We start from the raw sequence: 19192 nt of genomic DNA, 5'->3' as shown, positions 1-19192 counted from the left end.
CACCACATTGGCCAGGATGGTCTTGATCTGACCTCATGAACCGCCCATCTCAGCCTCCCAAAGTGCTGAGATTACAGATGAGAGCCACCTGTAATCTCATGTGTGTTTTTTCTTTTTGTTTTTGCTTTTTTAGAAACAGAAGACATGGTTCTCTTGTTTTAAATAAACAGTAAAACACGGCTTGGGTCCTACAAGCATCTGGACTGCAGGTCTGAGCACTGGGGTGTCTCACCTGGGGCCCGAGAGGACTCCATGGTTCCCTCCCCCCGCGATCAAGGCATGGAATCGGGTGCCGATGTCTGGATCACAGTGTGCCCCCTTTTCTAGAACCTTCCCTGGCCGTCTACAGGCAGGGTCCGGCTGGGAAAGAGACTGGAACTTCTGGAAGGTCGGTGGTCCGCTCGGTTGAGGATTCTACGTGGTTGTGTGTGTGTGTGCGCGCGCGTGTGTGTGCGCACGTGTGTGTATGTGTGTGCGCATGTGTGTGTATGTGTGTGCGCGTGTGACCGCCGCGCCCTTAGATGACCTTCTTCAGCTCGTCGTACAGGACCAGCACCAAGGCGCCCCCCCATGCCGCGGAGGACGTTGGACCACGCACCCTTGAAGGCCTTGCCCGCCTGTCTCTGAAGATCTTCCGCCGACAGTCGGCGGTGCCCGTGTCCATGATGTCAGCTCCTTTGCGCCCGACTGCGTCATCACGCGCCGGGGCCCCGTGTGGAAGGGGCGGGAGACCACGCCGGCCACGGCCGTCACCGTCTGCGCGATCGTCCAGCTCGCCACGGTGCGCGTGTTCTTTATTTTATTTTATTTTATTTTATTTTATTTTTATTTATTTTTTTTTTTTGAGACGGAGTTTCGCTCTTGTTACCCAGGCTGGAGCGCAATGGCACAATCTCGGCTCACCGCAACCTCCGCCTCCTGGGTTCAGGCAATTCTCCTGCCTCAGCCTCCTGAGTAGCTGGGATTACAGGCACGCGCCACCATGCCCAGCTAATTTTTTGTGTTTTTAGTAGAGACAGGGTTTCACCATGTTGACCGGGATGGTCTCGATCTCTTGACCTCGTGATCCACCCGCCTCTGCCTCCCAAAGTGCTGGGATTACAGGCGTGAGCCACCGCGCCCGGCCGGACTTTGGTTTTTCACTTTGTTTTTCTAGCAGTGCATTTTTATTGTATGGTACAAAAACATCGGGTCACAATGGATTGGTCCTCACAACAGATGTACATGTGTTTGAGTGTGTGCATGTGGGTGCATTTGTGTGCATGTGTTTGTGTGTACATGTACGCCTTTCTGCATGTATGCGCGTGTTCTTGGGGTCGGGCAGCACGCCCTTGGCCGTGCCGGAGACGCCGAAGTAGGCGGCGCGGTAGATGACGATGCCCCGCACGGAGACGCTGAAGCCCTGGGAAGCGCCGCGGATGCCGTCGGACTTGGTGATCTCCACCAGGCCGTCTCCCAGGCCGCGGAACTCGCGCTCGGTGCCCGACTTGCCCACGCCGGCTGCCAGGCGGGTTCTGGCGAAATCCAGGGGGTACACGAAGCAGAGGGAGGTGGCGCCGGCCGCCCCGCCGGTACCTGCAGAGCTGCGTGCGCTCGTCCACGGCCCCCGGGAAGATCTGCTCATACTTACCCTTGAAGGCGAAGTCGAGGGCTTGCGTGGGAAGTAGCGTATGGCGTTGGCCAGGTGGCCCCTCCGGAAGGACAGCGCGCCCTGCTCCTCGGGGATGCGCGCCGTGCGGTTCACGAGGCCCTCGCACTGCTGGTCGGCGGCGATCTCCTTGCCCGAGCGCTGGACCTGCAGCAGCAGCCCGACCCACTCGATCGGGGCCACGGCCGTCCTGGAGATGGCGGCGGCGATGCCTCCGGCCAGGAAGTCCTTGGCGAAGGAGATGGCCTGTCCCGTCATGGTGATGGTGGCGGGGCGGGCAGCTGGAGAGCGGGCGCGGAGAGTGAAGGGAAGGTGTCGCTGGATCAGCCCTGCCGCCGCCCGGACCGAAAGAATCTCATGTGTTTAACTCCATTATTCCATCTCCTCCCAGACATGAACCTCTTTCTTTTTCTTTTTTGAGGCGGAGTTTCCCTCTGTCGCCAGGCTAGAGTACAGTGGCGCAGTCTCGGCTCACTGCAACCTCTGCCTCTGGGGACATGAACCTATTTTTTACAAATTAAGTAGTCGTCTGGGCAGGTGCGACGGCTCACGTCTGTAATCTCAGCACTTTGGAAGGCGGAGGCAGGTGGATCACCTGAGGTCGGGAGTTCAAGACCAGCCTGACCAGCATAGAGAAACCCTGTCTCTATTAAAAATACAAAATTAGCTGGGTGTGGTGGCGCATGCCTGTAATCCCAGCTACTTGGGACGCTGAGGCAGGAGACTTGCTTGAACCCAGGAAGTGGAGGTTGCAGTGAGCCGAGATCACACCGTTGCACTTCAGCCTGGGCAACAAGAGCAAAACTCCATCTAAAAAACAAATAAATTAAGTGGTCCAAATACAATGTAGGCTATTGCTCCTTTTGCTTTATGCTATTCTGTACACTTGGAAAAAATAAAATTACAAATCTCCCTGAGACTTTCTCATCAGGAATGAGGCACTACTCATTAGCTTTTCACAGACTCCCAGGGTTCCCAGCTGGGAGGAGCGCAGTAGCTGCTGTTTCTGGTGCAGACGCCCAGCGTGACCTCAGACGTCAGCTGTGGCTATGTGAACGTGTCTTGCACAATGAGCATCGCCTGGGGAGAGCGAGAAGCCTGTGGCTGAGCCGGGACACAGGAGACAGGTGTGGGCTCTGGCAGGCCAGTCTCAAGTTTGGCCACCAGCCTCACAGCACACAGGTGCCTCCTGTCACCTATGAAGCGGGTAAGCCCAGTCTGTCTGGGTCTTGGGCCCCCTGGCTTTCTGTGCCACTCTAGCACCATCTACTGGCCACTTGGGCCTTAGCTCCTCCAGCTGACAGGCTAGAGGCTGATGATAGGGCAGCCCATGCTGACAGCCTGGGGCCCTGTGCTGAGGGCTCTGTGTGGACTGACTGGTCGCATGAGAATTTGGGGAGAAGGAGCTCTGCCTTCCCACTGGGGCCCAGAGATTCTGGGAACCTGCCAAGGTCACAGGATGAAAGAGCTCCTCCAGCTGACCAGGACACACTCAGAGCCCCCCTGAAGACTCGCCACCATGCCACTGGCCCAGCTCACAGCTAGACAGCCCCCTGGAGGAGTGGGAACCCTCGAAGAGGGTCAGGAAACACCACCATGTGCCAAGCCCATTGATGCATCATTGCACTTTACCCTCAAGGCAGTACCTGTATCATTCCCATCCACAGAGGAGGAGCCCGAGGCCCAGAGAGGACCACAGAAGCTACTGAGTGATGTGGCTAGCCTAGCTCTCGTGCTGGGCGAAAGGGATGGAGATTCTTCCAAGAGAACAGGGAAAAGAGGAGGAAAACAGAGAGGGAGGGAGGGGTAGGGAGATGGCAGGGAGAGGGGAAGAAATTCAGAAGATAACCCAGGAGGGAGAATGGAAGGTGAGGTGGGCAAAGGAATGAGGACAGGTCAGTGGGAGAGGGTGGAAGAGTTGGTGGGAGGGGGTGGATGGGTCGTAGGAGGAGCTGGATGGTTTAGTGGGAGGGGCTGGATGGTTTAGTGGGAGGAGGTGGATGGTTTAGTGGGAGGAGGTGGATGGTTTAGTGGGAGGGGCTGGATGGTTTAGTGGGAGGAGGTGGATGGTTTAGTGGGAGGAGCTGGATGGTTTAGTGGGAGGGGCTGGATGGTTTAGTGGGAGGGGCTGGATGGTTTAGTGGGAGGAGGTGGATGGTTTAGTGGGAGGAGGTGGGTGGTTTAGTGGGAGGAGGTGGGTGGTTTAGTGGGAGGAGGTGGATGGTTTAGTGGAGGAGGTGAGTGGTTTAGTGGGAGGAGGTGGATGGTTTAGTGGAAGAGGTGGGTGGTTTAGTGGGAGGGGGTGGATGGTTTAGTGGGAGGAGGTGGATGGTTTAGTAGAGGAGGTGGGTGGTTTAGTGGGACGAGGTGGATGGTTTAGTGGAGGAGGTGGGTGGTTTAGTCGGAGGAGGTGGGTGGTTTAGTGGGAGGAAGTGGATGGTTTAGTGGAGGAAGTGGGTGGTTTAGTGGGACGGGGTGGATGGTTTAGTGGAGGAGGTGGGTGGTTTAGTGGGAGGAGGTGGGTGGTTTAGTGGGAGGGGGTGGATGGTTTAGTGGGAGGAGCTGGATAGTTTAGTGGGAGGAGCTGGATGGTTTAGTGGGAGGGGCTGGATGGTTTAGTGGGAGGGGCTGGATGGTTTAGTGGGAGGAGGTGGATGGTTTAGTGGGAGGAGGTGGATGGTTTAGTGGAGGAGGTGGGTGGTTTAGTGGGAGGAGGTGGATGGTTTAGTGGAGGAGGTGAGTGGTTTAGTGGGAGGGGCTGGATGGTTTAGTGGGAGGGGCTGGATGGTTTAGTGGGAGGAGGTGGATGGTTTAATGGAGGAGGTGGGTGGTTTAGTGGGAGGAGGTGGATGGTTTAGTGGGAGGGGGTGGATGGTTTAGTGGGAGGGGGTGGATGGTTTAGTGGGAGGAGGTGGGTGGTTTAGTGGGAGGGGCTGGATGGTTTAGTGGGAGGGGCTGGATGGTTTAGTGGGAGGGGCTGGATGGTTTAGTGGGAGAAAGGGATGAGCTTTCTCTGAGTCTCCCAGCATCTCTGATGGACATGCAGGCTCATTTCTTGTGCTCAGGAGCCAGGGCCTCAGACCTCGGGCACGCTGCTCGTAGTCAGGTCCCAGGGAGGGTGAAGGGGGGGGCTCTCCTAGGCTGGGCTGAGGCCCCCACCTTTGTGGCCTGTGGGCCTCAGGTGCCAACAGCCACACCCTGGGAGCCCAAGCTGGGCATCCTGTGAGCAAGTTAAAGGGAACAGCATATTTGGTGCGATGGGCTGGCGAGTACCCCTCCCTCCAGTGCCCTCAGAGCCAGCTGGTGGGCACCAGCCTCCTCCCTGAAGCTGCCCTTGAAAAGGCCAACAGTAGGGGCAGGGAGGCAAATTGTAGACCTGCCCCTCACCTCGACAGCCCACCCGGGAGCAGAGGGCAGCGGCAGGCAGATGGTGAAACGGTGGCACTGAGCACTTCACTAACTCCACACAGCCGGCCTCAGAATCAGTGCTTCCAACCACCTGTCCGGACTCCAGTGTCACCAGGATGGGGCTGTGCTCCTGGATGAGGCCCAAGCGGCCCGTGTACAGTGCTTAGGTGGCACAGAAAGTCAGGGGGCCCCAGACCCAATCAGTCTGGGCTTCCCATCTGCACAGGTGACAGCACACACCCACGGGTGACAGCATGCACCTGTGTGCTGTGTGGGGCTGGTGGCCAAACACGAGACTAGTCTGCCAGAGCCCACACCTGTCTTCTGTGTCCTGGCTCAACCATAGACTCCTAGCTCTCCCCAGGGAACCCCCAGCCTTCTCGGGGCTGGAGGGAGAGAGCCTGGGACCCCAGCGCCCCCTTTGCTACAGAGGATCAGTCCTCTGACCTTGTAATGACACATTTGGAGTGGTGGGTTGATTCATGCCTGGGCCCACCCAAGCTCCTGGGGGCTTTGCTCACATGAGGCGGCCCCAGCCTGAGGGCACCGCTGGCCAGAGGCTGGTTAGTGTGGGACGGGGCCTATGTGGACTTGATCAGCTTCTTACAAATGCACTTTTTATTTATTATTATTATACTTTAGGTTCTGGAGTACATATGCAGACCTTGCGGGATTGTTACACAGGTATACACATGCCATGGTGCTTTGCTGCCTCCATCCCCCTGTCACCTACATTAAGTATTTCTCCTAATGTTGTACCTCCTCAACGTACCCACCCCCTGCTATCCCTCCCCTAGCCTCCCACCCCGCAACACACTCCAGTGTGTGATGTTCCCCTCCCTGTGACCATGTGTTCTCATTGTTCCACACCCACTTATGAGTGAGAACATGCGGTGTTTGGTTTTCTGTTCTTGTGTCAGTTTGCTGAGAATGATGGTTCCCAGCTTCATCCATGTTCTGCAAAGGACATGAACTCATCCTTTTTTATGGCTGCATAGTATTCCATGGTGTATATGTGCTACATTTTCTTTATCCAGTCTATCCTTGATGGGCATTTGGATTGATTCCAAGTCTTTACTATTGTAAACAGTGCCACAGTGAACATACGTGTGCATCTATCTTTGTAATCAAACCATTTATAATCCTTTGGGTATATACACAGTAATGTGATTGCTGGGTCAAAGGGAATTTCTATGTCTAGACCCTTGAGGAATCGCCACACTGTCTTCAACAATGGTGGCATTAATTTTCACTCCCACCAACAGTGTAAAAGTGTTCCTATTTTTCCACATCCTCTGCAGTATCTGTTGTCTCCAGATTTTTTAATGACCGCCATTCTAATTGGCAGGAGATGGTATCTCAATGTGGTTTTGATTTGCATTTCTCTAATGACCAGTGAGGATGAGCATTTTTTCATATGTCTGTTGGCTGCATAAATGTCTTCTTTTGAAAAGTGCCCGTTCATTTCCTTCACCCACTTTTTGGTGAAGTTGTTTTTTTCTTGTAAATCTGTTTCAGTTCTTTGTAGATTCTGGATATTGGCCCTTTGTCGGATGGGTAGCTTGCAAAAATTTTTTTCCCATTCTGTTGGTGCCGATTCACTCTAATGATTGTTTCTTCTGCTGTGCAGAAGCTCTTAAGTTTAATTAGATCCCATTTGTCTATTTTGGCTTTTGTTGCCAATGCTTTTGGTGTTTTAGTCATGACGTCCTTGCCTGTGCCTGTGTCCTGAATGGTATTGCTAGGTTTTCTTCTATGGTTTTTATGGTGTTAGGTCTTAGGTTTAAATCTTTAATCCATCTGGACTTAATTTTTGTATAAGGTGTAAGGAAGGGGTCCAGTTTACTGGTACCGAAACAGAGATACAGACCAACGGAACGTAACAGAGGCCTCGGAAGTAATGCCACACACCTACAACCAACGGATCTTTGACAAACCCGACAAAAACAAATGCACTTTCAGAAATAGGTCTCAGTGGGCCGGGCGCGGTGGCTCACGCCTGTAATCCCAGCACTTTGGGAGGCCGAGGCAGGTGGATCACGAGGTCAAAAGATCGAGACCATCCTGGCCAACATGGTGAAACCCCGTCTCTACTAAAAATACAAAAAAATTAGCTGGGCGTGGTGGTGCGTGCCTGTAGTCCCAGCTACTCGGGAGGCTGAGGCAGGAGAATTGCTTGAACCCAGGAGGCGGAGGTTGCAGTGAGCCGAGGTCACGCCACTGCACTCCAGCCTGACACCTGGTAACGGAGTGAGACTCTGTCTCAAAAAAAAAAAGAAAGAAAGAAATAGGTCTCAGTGGGCCTTTGCAGTAATTATGGTCCATTGTGTACATGAAGACAAGGCTTTCTGAAAACACGTGTCACTGATGAGAAAGGCAGCAGCGATGAGAAGTCGGTGTGTGATACCGTCCAATACCACTTCCCGCACAGCCTGCCACGCTTTCTCACAAACTGCCTCGTCGCCAGGAAGCCCTTAATTTTCCTCTTCGCTTCCCCGAGTGAAGGAGGGCCTCCCCGTTAGTTAGCAGCTGGAGGGGAATGAAAAAGCAAGCTTTTTCTTATCATTGCAAAACCTTTTTTTCTTTTCTTTTTAAAGAAGCGGTTTCACATTAGTCAGGGTGGTCTTGAACTCCCGACCTCAGGTGATCCGCCCTCCTTGGCCTCCAAAGTGCTTGGATTACAGGCGTGAGCCACTGCGCCCCTCCACAAAACCTTTTTTTTTCTTAACTTTTATTTTAGGTTCAGGGGCACATGTACACGTTTATCATATGGGTAAACTCGTGTCACGGGGGTTTGTTATACAGATTATTTCATCACCCAGGTACTGAGCCTAGTACCCAATAGTAATTTCTTCTGCTCTTCTCCCTCCCTCCACCCTCCACCCTGAGGAAGCCCCAGTGTCTGTTGTTCCCTTCTTTGTGTCTGTGTGTTCTCATCATTTAGCTCCCACTTATAAGTGGGAATGTGCAGAATTTGGTTTTCTGTTCCTGAGTTATTTCACTTAGGATTCTGGTCTCCAGGTCTGTCCATGTTTCTGTTAAGACGTGATCTCCTTTTTTTATGGCTGCATAGTATTCCATGGAGCCTGTGAACTGCATTTTCTTTATCCCGTCAGCTGTTATGGGCATTTCGGTTGATTCCTCGCTCCTGCAGAAGCCAGCCTTCTGTACATCACTGCATGGCCTGTGACACAGGAAAGTGCATGTCTCCGGGAGAGGATGGCCTTTCTCATCCTGCATGGTGAGGTGTTTCCCAAGTTCATGAATGTTTATTCAGCACCTGCTGTGAGCTGTGATGATGCCGCCACGGGACAGGTGATGGGGACACAGCCTGTGGCAACAGAGAACGCCCTGCCCTCAAGAGCCTGCGTTCTCCTCAGGGGAGACAGGCATTGAGCAAGTCCTGGAGCCGCCTGCACGGGGAGTGAGCAAGGGGGAAACGCAGTGAGGAGCAGGCAGCAGGGAAAGCCTCACGCCCACCGCCGCTCCACACTCCTGTGCCGCCCGTCCCTTGCAGGGTCTAATTAGGGCCGTGTAAACTTCCTGGGTAGTTGAGTTCTATTTGGGATTCTGGCTTAACAAGACCTTTTCCTGTTTCTCAAGAGGCCCTGGAATATTCAACTGGGACAGGAAGCTGTAAGAATCATCTAGTCTAGGTGACTCAAAGTGTACCCATGGAGTCTCTTCTGGGGCCGTGAAGCGGAGCTGGGGGAAGCCCAGGACTTTGAGGATCCTACCTCCACTCACCTGTTAACTTGTGTACAAATTGAAATGCCTGTACTGATCCTCAACCAATAAAATCTCAATTATGAAACAATAAAAAAAAAACCTCTCAGATAAGCCAAGTCCTGAAGCATTTTGGTTGCATCAGAAAACAGATGGAAGGCTTGTCTTTACAGATGCATGAGCCTCATCCTGGCCTCCACCCACAGAGGTTGTATCTGTGCGGAAATTCATCCCAGAGCACCAGGCAGGTGGACACCAAGCCCCCACCGAGATTCCGCTGTATCAGGAAATGCACGCGTCTGGTGCATCTGTCCTGGAGCAGCTCTGACAGTCCAGGGCTGGGCAATGGAGACATTGACCACAGCCTTGAGCAGAGTGGTTTCGGTAGGAGTGGCAGAGACAAAAGCCAGACTAGAGGAGCTTAACGAAGGAACAGACATTAGTGAACTAGAAATGAACTTCTCCAGTTACTTGGAAAAAATGATACCAAAGATGATCATGCGCATCGCAACTGACACACACACGCAGCACACGGCCAGGTGTCCTCCTCTCTGGAACCCCTGATTCCTGCTGGTGCTGTTTCATCTCCCCAGGTAGCCCCTCTGCCTTTATCCCCCTCCAGAGAAGCAGCTTGCTCCAGACTCTGGTGCACTGGAGGCAGGTGGTGGTGGGCTCTGGAAGAGCACTGGAGGAGGAGAAATTGAGAACCCTCATAGACATCCTGTCTTCAGAATAGATCCCAGCTCTTCACCCCACCGCCCCTGCCACCACCCCTGCCACTACCCCTACCGCCGCCTCTGCCACCACCCCTGCCGCCGCCCCTGCCGCCGCCCCTGCCGCCGCCCCTGCCACCACCCCACCCAAGCCAGTGCAGTGTCTTGCCCAGACAAGAGGCATAGCCTACCAACTGATCCCTCAGATCTTTCCCTGGTCCCCCTAAGATAACACTCCATATGGCAGCCTTCTCCATCTTTTAAAAAGGTATATCTTGGGCTGGGCACCATGGCTCATACCGAGGCAGGAGGATCACTTGAGCCCAGGAGTTTGAGACCAGCCTGGGTAACAAAGTGAGACCTTGTCTCTGCAAAAAGATTTTTAAAATAAGCTGGATGTGGTGATGCACAGTTGTGGTCCTGCTACTCAGGAGACTGAGGTGGGAGAATTGCTTGAGCCCAGGAGTTTGAGGCAGTAGTGAGCTGTGATTGTGCTGCTGCTCTTTCGCCTGGGTGACAGAGTGAGACCCTGTCTCAAAAAAAAAGAAAAAGAAAAAAGCAGATTTCCTTGTTAAAGTCCTCCCTTGGCTCCTCACGCTCCCCCGCTTTTCTATTCCCTTATCCTGCTTCTGTTCTTCACAGTTAATTCTACCCTTACTTATCCTTTGCATTTAGTCATTCCACTTGATGATTTTCTCTCACGCTGGCGAGGCTCCAGGAGCGGGTGCTTGTGTCACTCACTTCTGCGTCCCAGCCCCCAGTAGGCACGCTGACATTTACTGAAAATGTGGCTTCTTGAAGCCTGTTTCCTCAAGTTATCAGATAGTGACAATAAATGCTACATGCATGGGTTTGCGAAGATTGAATAAGAAGATGAAGCCAAGCAGACACTGAGACGTGTGATGCAAACCGTGTAAGGCAGCACCGTCTTCAGCGCGGCTGCTGCAGTCACAAGACACATTCACGTCGCCACTGCCCACGTGTGAGGTCATGCGGGGTCTGCACCAGAAACCGCGGCTACCACGCTCCTCCCAGCTGGGAACCTTGGGGGTCTATGGAAAACCAATGACTAATACCTCATTCCCAGTGAAAAAATCTCAGGGAGACTTGTAATTTTATTTTCCCAAAATGCACAGAATGACATAAAGGGAGCAATAGTCTACCTTATGTTTGGACTACTTTGACCGTCTTCGACCTCTGCCAATTTTTATCTCATTTTCATCTAGCTTTATACATCAGAGTTATATCTGAGAGCTGATGGAGAAGACACTGATGTCTAAGTTACAGCAGATGCTGCTGGAATTAACCCATCCCCAGGGACTGAAGGCTGAAGGGAGGGTCTCAGTCCTGTTTCCGGGGATAGAAGCTAAAGGGCACAGTTTGTCCCCAGAACCGGCCTCTCTCCATGCCACAGCTCTGCTGCTGCCTCTGCTTCATTGATCTGGCCAGCTTTGAGGAGTTCACGTTGTGTCCATGTGGGGCTTGTGCTTCCCGACTGGACATGAGCTCGAAGCATCAGCTACCATGAACAATGCCATTTTTTGGAACCAGAAAAGGAGTTCTACTGGCATTGGTTTTTTTTCCACCCCTCTCTTCCCTTCTTTAGGTGGTTATCTTCCTGGGAACACGTGTCCAGTTGGCAAACCAGACAAGGCTGGCCTTACCTTTCTCATAGTGCGGGGTGGTGCCTGACACCCCACAGAGCGCTCAGTAACAGCTGATGCACGAACATGAGAATGAATGAATGAGCTGCCCTCTGCTGCATTACTGTTTTTGTTTTTTTTTTTTGAGACAGAGTCTCTGTTGCCCAGGCTGGAGTGCAGTGGTGAGAACTCCGCTCTCTACAGCCCATGCCTCCTGGCTTCAAGCAATTCTCCTGTCTCAGCCTCCCAAGTAACTGGGACTACAGGTACCCACCACCACCGCTGACTAATTTTTGTGTTTTTAGTAGAGACGGGGTTTTGCTATGTTGGCCAGGCTGATCTCGAACTCCTGACCTCAGCTGATGCACCTGCCTCGGCCTCCCAAAGTGCTGGAACTATAGGTGTGAGCCACCATGTCTGGCCAAGGGTTAGCATTTTTAAATGTATGTTTCCTTCATAGCACTTAACCACAGCTTGAAACTACATACTTGTGTGATGATTTGATTAAAGTCTATCTCCCCCTCTAGGCCCTAAGAATATGGACAAGTTCTTTTTTTTTTTTTTAATTAAGATGGGGTTTTACCATGTTGGTCAGGCTGGTCTTGAACTCCCGACCTCAGGTGATCCACCCGTCTTGGCCTCCAAAGTGCTTGGATTACAGGCGTGAGCCACCACGCCCGGCCAGAATATGGACAAGTTCTGTGGCTACATTTTATGAGAAAGTTATGTTTGTCCACTGTATCCCTAGGGTCAGGCCCAGGGCTTACCATGCAGGAAGTGCACAATAAATATCTCTGAATGAACGAGGGCCAGACGCCCTGGGATGGAGGGGATGCTGTCATTAGCTAATGTCAAGGCAGGCGGGAGGACAACAGGTAAGAATGCCCAAGTGTGGAAATCATGTTACACCTGACTCACTGTCAGTCCAAAAGGCTGGTAAGCAAGGCAGGGAGGCATTAAGAGGTGGCTGGACTTGAGGGCTGGGTGATGATGCCAGCAGTGGCAAGAATCTCTGGTGGACCCCTTGCTCTAGACCCACAGTGTCCCGCAATCACCATCAGCCACTTGTGTGGCCACGGAGCACTGGGAATGAGGGTGGTCTGAATCGAGTTGTGTCGCCAGCGAAAAATCTACACATCAGATTTCGAAGGTTTACATGGGAAAAGAACGTAAACTGTCTCACTAATAATGTTTACATTGATGACATGTTGAAATAATATTTTGGGTAGAATTGGTTACATAAAATATATTATTAAAATGATTTCAGCTCTTTCTTCTGCTTTTTAAAATGAGATTTAAATAGCATTTACCAGTTAATAGCTCGCATTATATTCTAATGGTGTTCTAGAGGGAGGTCTTTGGGCCAGCTATAAATTGGGGGAGAATATTCACCACTGAACGACAACAGCAGTTATGGTCAAAGTTGTGTCTCTTCTGTGGCTGGTCCGGTGCTAGGTTCTTCGCCACATAGTAACTTTATCTGGGGGTCATGATTCTGGAAGAATAATCTGAAACGTGAAAAAAGTCTTTATACACAAAGCGATTAATTATAGCATTCTGTAATGTTAATACAATGGAAGATAACCTAAGCATCTAAACTGCAGGATAGGATGATGTGTGCCAGGATTCGTACAGCAGAATATTATGCTACCCTCAAGAACTCTGCTTCCCAAGGATTTGTTATACCGCGGCAAAATGCTGTGATGATGCTCAATCCGAAACTCAGAATTCAGCACTGCATCCCACTCTCGCCGTAAGCGCAGGGAGAAGGCTCAGAGGAAGGCAGCTGGAAGGCTCCACCAGGCCGTTCCCAGCTGTTGTCTTGGGAGGATGGGAAGATGAATGACTTCTCTTTTCTCTTCCTAGCTTTTAAATTAGACTTTATTTAATAAGCATTTAATACAAGAGAATTATACTTATTTTATCTCAAAAAGAAAGACCCCAGGAGTTTGCCTTCACGTTGTCGACAGCAGCAGGAGGCGAGGCAGGTCAACTCAGGTGTGGCCCTTCAAGGCGTACACAGCACACCCAACGCTTCTGCAGGAGCATCGTCCACAGCTTGCACCTGCTGGTTTAGTCCTTAGCCGAGTGAACACCTCCTCCATCTACCCCACTCCTCCAAGACTCTAAGATCTTCAAGGGCGGTAGCGTGGTCTCCTCACTTTTGCACACTCAGCCCGGAGCCAGCACGGGCTGGGTGCTTTGCAAGAGGCATTGCACTTGTGCTGGATTTCTGCTATTTGCCCTTAGGGCTCTCCATAGCTGTGCCCTGGGAGGCAGACCTAGGTGGCTGTTTCACTCACTCCTGCAGGGCTTTATCCAGTGCGGATCCAGTATGCAATCCAAGTATCCAGTCCAAGTATGCAATCCCTTGGTCACCTCCCTGTGGGTCTTCTCGGGCTGTGACTCTCTCCTGAAGGTCCCAGCTGCTCTAAAGGTGGCTATTCCCACACTCTCCTCCCAGCTTCCAGTAGCCAATTCTACCCCGTCCCCTTCAGGCTCAGGGAGTAACGGCTCTGTGCGTTTTCTCTTGTTCTTTGCCTTCCCTTCCCTTTACCCTTACAAACAGCCTTTTGAGGAAAGCCTCCACAAACGATCCTAATCTGAGTGTGTCCCCTTTTTCCCACCAGGACCCTGACTCACACAGAACTTAACTGAAAACACAGAGCCTGCGCCCGCCCCGCAGTGTGCCGAGAAGGGGGGTGCAGACCTTGCTCTAGGACGGGTAGTGTCTCTGAGCCTCGTGATGTCTCCCAGTGCACCCGGTACCAGGTGCCGGAGGGCTGAGTTTCAGGGCTGGCAAACCTGAGTCCACATTCAAGTTCTATCCCTTCTAATAGCCGATAGCCATGAGACCCCTCACACGTTCCTTCGTGTCTAAAGTCTCATCTGTAAAAGTGAGTGAGAATACCTCTGTTTTGAGTGTTGTGAGGGTTAAATGCAGTGAGACCCCTACCCTGCTTGGCATGTGGTCTGGAGTGGAGTGAGCGCCAGCAAACATCAGCCATCAGGGATCACTGCTCTGATCCATGGGGACCCTTCTGAATGCAAATGTCCAGCCAGACCCCACTTCTGACGATGCAGTGCAGGGGGGTTGACGTTCTCCCCATCCTCCTCCTGGGCTGCAGAGATTGCAGAAAAGACCCACGAGGATACAGGCCGCAAGCACCCATCACGTGTAAGCTCCCACTTGAGAGGCGGGTATTCACAGAGCAAGACCAGGGACTGAGAACCAGCAGACGATGAGGTGCATTTAGAGAAAATCTCTTGCTTATTTAAATATTGCACTTGTGAAAGACAACAGAATGAGGAATGTGGGCATTTGTGAGAAATAAGCAAAAAGGGAAAAAACAGAAATACATTATCAAAAATGTAGAAAAGGATTACGTTTGGCATAAAACGCTGTACCCTTAAAATATCTGCAATTCAGCCTCAGAACGAGTGTCTCTTTCAAAAATTCCGTGAAAACACTTCTCGCTTGCTTTGTCTCTTTTCTGTATAAGGGATTTTCTCTTTAATTCCCTTTGGGAAACTTCGTATAAATGAGGATTTGCATCTCAAGGGATTACTCCATTTAGGAAAGTGTTTTACTTAAAAAAAAAAAAAAGTTAAAATAAATAAATAAAATAAAATAAAAATAAAAATAAAAAAGAAAAGAAAGAAGAAAAAAAAAGTTTACCACAAAATGCTGAGCAATATAATTAGCTTGTCCCTTCTGTTTTATTTTAAAAGGCGGTATGTCTGAGTTCTCACTAAACGTATTCTCAGCACGTTTGAAATGTGACGGTGCCTCAGAAATGGGCACTGAAATGAATGAAGCAAAGGCTCGGGGAGTGTAAACCAGGAGGTGGGATCTCTGGCCGCGGGGCAGGCAGCAGCGTGGCTTCACGTCTGTCTCTGCGGATGAGGCTACCACGGATTGAGGCCGTCCCATCCTACCTGTGGTGGGATGCTGCCCTGTGTTCTGGGAGGCCACGTGCTAAAAGAGCTGATCTTATTTCACCTAGGGCAGCCCAGTAAGGCTGAAGGAGTCCTGGGGACTGGGCATGTCATAGGTTATCATCTCTTAAGTCAAAATTGCTAAGGCCCCTGCCGGCTCTGACATTCTGATTGAACATTTGGGTGTTTCCACTGGCTTCATTCTTGTCACGTAGCACAAGAATGCTCCAATGATCCCACTTCATTTTGCTCTGTGAACTTAGGAATAAAGTATGAGCTGCAGAACCTTGCTCTTGATCCTACTGTCTAATGCCGGGCTGGCTCAACCATGAGAGGCAGTGTTGTGCCCTCATTTGCAAAACAAGTGGGAGGATATTTCCCTGTCTCCCCTCTGGAGAAGCAAATCACCTGGAAATGGAAGCATGCTGTCCCCATCCAGGAGGATTGGCTAGGAGCCCACGGGAGTTTGGAGTTTGGAAATGTGCCCTCTGGACAGGGCTCAGTGGCTCACACCTGTAATCCCAGCACCTTGGGAGGCCGAGGCGGGCAGATCACCAGAGGTCAGGAGTTAAAGACCAGCCATGGCCAACATGGTGAAACCTTTTCTCTACTAAAATACAAAAATTAGCTGGGCATGTTGGTGGGCACCTGTAATCTCAGCTATTTGGGAGGCTGAGACAGGAGAATTACTTGAGCCCAGGGGGCAGAAGTTGCAGTGAGCCAGGATGGTGCCGCTGCACTCCAGCCCGTCTCCAAAAAAAACACTCTGTCTCCAAAAAAAGAAAAAAAAAGAAATGCCGAATACCTCCTCTGACTCCTCCGGCCTGGGCGCCTTGTGAGGTACCCTCACTCTTCACAAAGCACTTTCTTTCTTTCTTTCTTTTTTTTAAAGGGACGACATTTATTCCTTTTCCAAATGTTACAGTAAAACAGGCGGAAGAGAATGGTTTTAGCAGTTAGAAAAAAAAGTACAAATCTGGGGTTTGGCCGTTAAAAGTGATTTACAACAATGGGAGAAAAACAGACAAGAACTGTTTCACGTTACAGACCTCCCCGCACCCCGAAGCCGAACGCTTGCTCACCAAGTCAGAAAAGACACACAGTTGATTCACAAGCTGGAGGTTTGAACTTGAGTAAGACATTTATAAAAACCTGCACGGGGCAGTGTCCTCCCCAGCCCAGGTGCCACTAGGCACAGCACAAGAGACTAAAAACAACGGGAAGGCTGGACGCTCAAGGGTTGGGAGTATAAGCACCCACTTCTGGCTCAGGGATTTGGGGAGTAGGGTAAACAAAACCTACTTGGAAAAGAATTGGGGAAGAAAACCAACAGCTGCCTTATGCAGGGGTGGGGACAGGGAAGGAGGTAGGGCCAGGGACAGGAGCACTTCACATCACTAACCTAACTTGGGAAGCTGTAAGGGACCATCTTCAACTGACCTTAAGAGGAGAACCAGCATTTTGTATCCCCCCGGCAATGAATGAGAGTTCACAGATCAGTGGTTCAGGTATTCCTGGTGTGCAGCTAGGGCTTGAGGGCTGGTGGATAGCTTGACTACAAAAAAAGGCAGCACGAAGGAATTTTTGGGGTGCCATGAAACTGTGTCAAACCAGATGGGAGAATCCACAGGAGGGAGAGGAGGAAAGAGAACGTGGCTGGGAGGAGGCAATGGCCCCTCCCAGTGTCTGGGCACAGGAAGGCAGCCAGGGCACCAGGTCCAGGCAGTGACCTCACAAGGACAGCACAGTTTTTACAGCTTAGAGATCACCCACCTGCCCCTACCTAGCTACCCATTCTGCTCAGCGCTGGCTGGCGTAGGGCCACTCTCCGGCCCTGAGGGAGTGGACGGCTCTGTAGCCTGGGCCCTGCCTCTTCTGAGGCCACACTGGCCTCTGTCCCCTTGGCCCGGGGCTCCTGGCTCCCCGGGGTGGCAGCAGCCTTCCCTTCCTGGGCAGTGCCCTCGCCCTCGCCGCAGCGGCACCGATCTCCCCTGCTCCTGCCCTTCCTCTGTGGGTGAGGAGGCAGAAGAATCGCCCCCACCCTCCTTACGGTTTCTCTTGAAGGAGGCCGTTCAATTTGAAAGGCTTCCTGAAAGAATTTCTTCTTCTCTTGGGGGTCTCCTTGGGCGGGACCTCCCCCTTGACCTCAGCACCCTGGCTAGGGGGTGCTGGCTCGATGGCATCGCCAGTGGCCCCAGCTGCCTCATCTGTTCCGTTCACGGGGGTTGACTCCCCTTCACCCTTGGGGGATAAGTCACCATTGCTTTTCACGTGGCCATTCTCCTGGGCGTTGGCCTCCTCGGCGGTCACGTCACCCTGGGGAGCCTTGGAGCTCTGGCTACCCATGATGGGGGTCTGCTGGGGGGCGCAGGGGATGGTACGGCGGGGTCGGCCCGGCCGGCGGAGGGGTGCCAGGGGAAGCCGAGCTGCACCTCCGCTCCGCGCGCCAGAATCTCAAAGCACTTTCATTGTCACTGACACTTCGCTCTGTAGCCACCGCTGTCAGCAGGATTTGACACAGTTTCATGGCACCCCAAAAATTCCTTCGTGCTGCCTTTTTTTGTAGTCAAGCTATCCACCAGCCCTCAAGCCCTAGCTGCACACCAGGAATACCTGAACCACTGATCTGTGAACTCTCATTCATTGCCGGGGGGATACAAAATGCTATGCTTACTTTGGAAAACAGTCTGGCAGCTTCTTATACACACTCTTTCCATACAACCTAGTGATCACACGCCTGGGGTATTGGACCCCAAGAGAAATGAAACATGTTCGTGTAAAAGCTGGATGTGCCTGTATATAGTGGCTTTATTTATAATTATCCAAAACTAGAAACAACCCAGTTATCTTCCAACTGAGGGCTGCATAAACAGACTTTGGTACATCCCTGCGACAGAATGTTTCTCAGCAGTGATACAAACAAACTCATTGATACACTCAACAATATGGACAGATCTCAAATGTGTTACATTAAATGGAAGAAGCCAGACTCAAAGGTGACCTTCTGTATAATTCCATGTATGCTACGACCTGGAAAAGGCCAAGCTGTAGGAAGAACAGATCAGCGGTTCAGGGGTTCCTGGTGTGGGGCTGGGGGTTCAGGGGAGGAGGATAGTTTGGCTACAAAAAGGCTGCAAAAGGAGTTTTTTGGGGTGAAATGAAAGTGTTTCAAATTCTGATGACAGTGGTAGCTACATGACTTTATGCATTTATCAAAACCCAGAGAACTATATGCTAAAAGAGTAAGTTTTACTCTATGCAAATTAGGAAACAAATTTTTTAAAACCTACAGGCTTGGCAGTAAATGTGGTGGTTGTTTGAGGTTGACCCCCTAGCCCCCAATACTGATTTTATTCTACTAAGGATGCTCAGTAAGGCATTAGGGCATGACCTCCCCTGGAGATGGAGAAGTCTCCAGATCTGTGGCTGGCCAGCTGGAGCTCCAGGAGAGCTGATGGAGTTCATCCCAGACCAAGGCTGAGGGCTCAAGACCCATAGAGTGTGTGCTTAGGTTCAAGTCCAAAGTCTGGAAAAGACCAAGGTCACAGCTCAAGGCAGCCAGGCAGAGCCTGTCCCTAGTAACCCCCAGGACACATCAGTGGAAGCTGGAGGATGCCAGCCTCCTGGACCTGGAACCTCAGAACCTTGGTTCCAGAAATGATCCTCAATGGTTAACCTCAATTAACCATTGAGGTTAATTTCACACGTCCATTTGGCCCACATAGGGCAGACGTTTGGCCAAACATTATTCTGGGTGTGTATAGGGGTGGCTCTGAGTGAGATTAACATTTCAATTAGAGCACTGCAAAGCTTTGGGGAAGCTTTTCAGTCCACACTGGCTGGCCCCAATTAGCATGGATGTAAACAAATTGGCTGACCTCCGTGAAGAGTGCTATGAACATCGGGGCTGGCTCTAATGTGAGTGACAGAGAACACTATTCTCTGTTGGCTGACTTAGATGAGAGCCACCGTGAATAACTGTGCAGGACTCAATGAGGACAGCTGTGAACACCTGGGCTGTGCGCAATGAAGACGGCTATGCACAGGTGGGCTGAGCTCAAGGAAAATGACTCTTCAGCCCTGGGCAGGCCCCCCATTAAGAAGCAGCCTGAACA

General features: G+C 51.5%; 2 pseudogenes; both read right to left on the bottom strand.

Moving 5' to 3' along the window:
* Positions 1-517: 517 nt before the first annotated feature.
* On the bottom strand, positions 518-1924 carry LOC105716772 (ADP/ATP translocase 3-like; annotated as a pseudogene).
* Positions 1925-16864: 14940 nt separating this feature from the next.
* On the bottom strand, positions 16865-17423 carry LOC105716763 (MARCKS-related protein-like; annotated as a pseudogene).
* Between the last annotated feature and the right edge of the window lie 1769 nt (positions 17424-19192).

The sequence above is a fragment of the Aotus nancymaae genome, unplaced genomic scaffold, assembly GCF_030222135.1.
Source record: "Aotus nancymaae isolate 86718 unplaced genomic scaffold, 86718_ANA_hifiasm-v0.15.2.pri h1tg000015l_1, whole genome shotgun sequence".
Lineage (NCBI taxonomy): Eukaryota > Metazoa > Chordata > Mammalia > Primates > Aotidae > Aotus > Aotus nancymaae.
Note: the sequence above shows the minus strand (reverse complement) of the source record. Positions and strands in the feature narration are given on the sequence as shown.